We start from the raw sequence: 5,164 nt of genomic DNA, 5'->3' as shown, positions 1-5,164 counted from the left end.
TCAGCCAATAAGGTATATATATATATAAATAACTATTATGTTCAGCTTAACAAATTATATTAAATAAAAAATAGTTTATTTAGTTGTAGTTGTAAATTTAATTAATGATTTTGATTAGATTATGGGATCTAGAGAACCTCAGAAAATCTGGGGAAATATTATGCACGATATTTTTTTTTTGATAAAAAAATATGCGAGTTGTTTTCAGTTATTGTTATTTTTTTTTGGGTTTTCTTGAAAAAAAACATCATATTAAATGTAGAATTTGGCATGTTGAGTTGGACTTTTGTGGTGATTAAATTAAATATTTATAACTTCCACTATGAAACAGTTGTGGTTTCTAGACGTGTGGATAATTAATGTTGTTGTTCTTAATGCATCTTACAATGGTTTTCTGGTCTTTCATGTCTTACTGCTGCAAAATTTAATATGTTGATTGACTGTATAAGCATGTAAGTCAAACAAAGATGTCAGTACACTGGGCAAGAGAAGAAGGTTTTCCCTTCCATCAACCATTTTCGAGATAATGATTTTTTTTTTTCGAGTTAAGAGAGGAAATTTGTGCGTTTGTTGTCTACAGGGCTTGACACAAAGCCGTTGCAGCTACTCGATTTGTTGGAAAGGATCCATTAGAACGACTTGCCAAAACGTGACGACTTTATTGTTCTCTTCAATCCATTAGAACGACAGAGGTACACACTGAATTTTTGCAATCATCCATTTGCTTATCATCGAATCTTAGACGTTCTTAGGCGGTGGGATGATACAAAGGCTCTTAAGAGGGCGTAGTTATCACTGCATCTGCCATATCATTAAACAGTAGAAGGATACACAACTCTTGCACTTTTTAAACCATAGTTTGGGAAGTACACACGGATCATCATACCTAGAACATTCAATCTCTTCTATGAGGAGTACATACTTGGAAATATGTTATCACCGTCAAGAGTAGTATTAGTCATCTCGTCTCAATTTTAAGAGACATTTTTATACACCATCGGTTTCTAGTTGCAACACGTATACATTAGAAAGAGCTCTTCATTCTTCTTTGTCAAGCATATTCTTTTGAAAAAAATAATTTATCATCATATTATTATATGGGCACCTGTGTTCACTCCATTCCTATGACTCACTAGACCAAAGTCAACTAAAAGACCTCCTGAGATTAAGCAGTAAAAGTGACTATTGGCATGTAAGAGGTTGTTATTCATATCCTGGTCACATCGAAGAGAGCAAAAAAATTCTTGTATTATCAACTTAGTTGCTACGGGATAGAAATGCTTAATGATATTATCGCACAAATACACGGTATAGGTTCCGAAGAGAAAACAATGGCCTAACAGGACAGCTCACGCTTTGGCAAATTTATAAGCTCGAGTGTAAAAGATAAAGAAGAACTTGTCCAATAATCTGGATTTTCGCATAAGCAACATTCAGTATTTCGGGTAACAAACATTGGATCCAACATTTCTTTTTCCCCAAACTCGTCCATCATGATCTTGACTCAACCATCAGCCAAACAAATTCACAAACACCACGAAAACATACAACGGAGAAGGAATATTAATAGTACATTAACAAAAAAAAATAAGACAATGATCTAATCGCTTAGATAAGCCATGGTTCTCCACTCACTTCCAAAAAAAGAAGATTCTGATAAAGAACAACCAAAACTGGTAATATGATCCTCGTTGAGAAGATCCTGTCCCTTGAAATCTCTTTGTATGAATTGTGAACGAACGATGAAAGATCCGTAAATAACAAGACAAATGAAGATGATATGGTGATAGAAAGGCTCTGTGGGAGAATGATGATGATGTAAGGAAATGAGAATGCCTTGTGGATCGATTGTAACCTTTGACATAACGAACTTGCTTAGGCTTGGATATGACACACCAAACAATCACAAGATGAAGAGATATTACACACCCTTCAGATCAAACAATTTGGAAAGAGATTTTGATAATAATTTTTTTGATGAGTTCTCATAAGAGATTACAAAGGATATATAAAGAAGCAAAGAAACTTGTTTCGAAACAAACACAGCAAGTTTCAAAACAACATTAAAAACACTTGAAAAAGACCTGAAATTTAAAACTAGAGTTTGAATGATAGAAATGACTCTTTCCTTTTTATAAAAATGTGGCTCCTTGGCAAAGAAACAACAATCAGCTTGGGAAAGAGTGTGTGGGCTTGCCTCATTAAAAAATTCACTTACAAAACCTATTGGGACAAAACCAAAAGGAGGGAAAAAGAGTGCAAGTCACACACCTCTATTGTTGTTACTTAATCGACTTGAATCACAACCAAAATAGTTGTATAAGTTTCTTGATTAAGATTCCCTTCAATCTTAGTACCCTTTGACCATATATTGACTAATTTAATCTCATATTTTGCCCCCTACTATTAATTTAATTTAAGTAAAAAGGAAAAAGAAGAAACGTGGACCTACTCAAAAATCTTCGTCTTCTCTCTCCTTCAACCACGATCTGGATCTATCCTCCATATGTCCATCAACGAGCTCCTCCTCACACACACTTACTATCATCTTATTCATCAACACGAGAACCCAACAACTTAGGCAATACACTTATTCATACCCATTGTTAAATTCATAACTCGTTGGCATGAAGTGGAGTTGTTGTGGATTGTATTTTTTCATCCTTATTGGACTATTAAAAATGCAATTAGAGATATTGTAAATTTGGATTTGATCAGATTTTTCTTATCCTCATTGTCAATTAAGGATATGAGCCGAATTGGGTCGACTATTGTTCATAATGTATGCATTGTAACAGTTCAATCGAATTGAATCGTAGGAATGTAATCCGAAAATTAGTAGTGGTTGTAGTACAATTGGTAGAACTTGGTATAACTATTCGGGTACCACTGGTATAACTATAATGGTAAAATTAGTAGTACAAATGGTACTCATGGGGCTAGTGAGAGGACGTGAGGCACATTAAGAGAGGTGGGCCCATGGGATGGTAGTGAACATCGGGTCCATAGGAGAGATAGCGGTCGAGGCGTTACAACCACCATATCTCCTCATGAGTTTCTTAGGGCCCATCATCCTAAGAGCAAAGAAGCTACAACGTCTCTAAGCATCTCCTGACCAAAAATACCTCACATAGTCCAAGCACTATCTCGCAATGTCATTCCTACCCATCCATATTCCCATCGAAATATCACCTCCACCATGACCATTTTTCAGGTCGACTCTCAAACATCCTCGCCACTCAGGGTGTTTACACAATAGTCTCCAACTTAACTTCTCGAAAATCCATTTCCAACAAAAAACACCACTGAAGACCCGCGCTTTGGACAACGCCCACCACAACTACTGCGAGCACCATGATAACAACCTCTAGCCTCATACACTACGACATGAAGAAACTAGGAAAACAAACGACTAGAGAAAACACAACACATCAAAGCTTACCGTGGAATCTCATTAAAGGCTTGAGGAGGATGATAATAGATCTACATGCTCAATCAATTGACTAACTAATCATAATCAATTCTAGCATGCTACCACCAAGCATCACACAACGGTTCACAACATGCACCACACAACAGGAAAATAATTCACCAATTAAATACCTAAACCATTCTAAACATCAATCTTCAAACCATGAAATTCACCAATTAAATACCTAAACCTTTCTAAACATCAATCTTCAAACCATGAAATTCATAAACCGTCCATTTAACCTATCCCTAGAATCGTAAGGGCTCTGATACCAAATTGAAAAGACCGACCTGATTTTTTTTATTTCATTCATCAGTAGTCTCATACCTACTAACAAACCTAACTGAATTAACTCAACAATAAACCATCATGCACAGCGGAAAATATATTAAACCAACTCCAATTAATCATCATATTAATTAACCAATCAACACATAACCACAATTTACACTAGTAACCTAGCATGCCTTTAAGTCAGGTTCAAACAATAATTAAACATAATCATAAACATAACAGTCGAGACCCTAGATCATCCTCCTCCAGATGTCAAAAAGAAGAAGATCATCCTCCTCCTCATTGCCATGATTCCATGTCATACTTTACCTGCACCAGAAACACAATGAGATGCATCAGTATTATCACAAATACTCAGCGAAGCGATACTCCTATCTACTAGGCTATACAAACAAATACATTAAACCAAATCAACATGCATCAAATTATCGAAATCAAACAAACCAGCCATAAGAAGACATGAATTACTCGCTGTCCAAAAATTGTTGTCCAGCAAAACTAACCAGAAATTGGTGTCGATAGACACCAGAAATTGGTCTCGACTGAAACCGCCTCCTCAGAAGCCCTAAAATCGCCCCTCAACTCTCCAGAGAGCAAGAACCCTAACACTCAATTATGCAAACAAATAAAAAAAAAGCCACACAAAACAATTTCTAACCGCCCAAATCAATCAATAACACATCAGAAGGGTTTAACATGCCCCGATTAACCATGAAATTACACTCACTTTTTGATTGGAATGAACAGGCACGCAAACAAGGAAAAAAGAGGAAAAAAAGACTCTCCTAACACCCACAACCACAAAACTCCCCTTCTCTTTGGTCGATTCATCCCTCAATAACAATCCATAGAAACCCCATAAACCTCTAGAAAACACTTCAGGGAACAACTCTCCCTCTCTGCCTTTTCTCTCAACTTTCAGGAAGCTACTTTTTAAGTTGACCTAGGTTTTCCACAAAACCAAAAATTAAATTAAACCGTCTAACCCAAAATTTGTTGGTGTATCGACACCCACCCTTGGTGTCGATCGACACTACAAAATTCTGAACACGGGTGTTACAAGAGGCAAAATGATGTTTATTCTTAAATCAAAACTCAGATCCACGAAAACCAATTTGAAAAGTGAGCAACATGATTTCTATATGTAATGGTAGTTTTGATTATAATATGGTTTTTATAAACTTTCAGAAATCTGGGAATCGTTTAATTTCTTCTTTACACCAATTTCAAGGCTAAAGAAGAAACACAGCCTCCTCCTTAATGCTTCTACTCTGAGTAAAGATCATTTATTTCCTCTTTTAATCTCCTGAATGAATTCTGAAAGAGAGAGTGAAGGAGAGAGAGAGAGAGAGAGAGAGAGAGAGAGAGAGAGAGAGAGAGAGAGAGAGAGAGAGAGAG

This window comes from Capsella rubella, unplaced genomic scaffold (assembly GCF_000375325.1).
Source record: "Capsella rubella cultivar Monte Gargano unplaced genomic scaffold, Caprub1_0 scaffold_6, whole genome shotgun sequence".
NCBI lineage: Eukaryota > Viridiplantae > Streptophyta > Magnoliopsida > Brassicales > Brassicaceae > Capsella > Capsella rubella.
The sequence above is the reverse complement of the archived record's forward strand: the minus strand, read 5'-3'. Positions refer to the sequence as shown.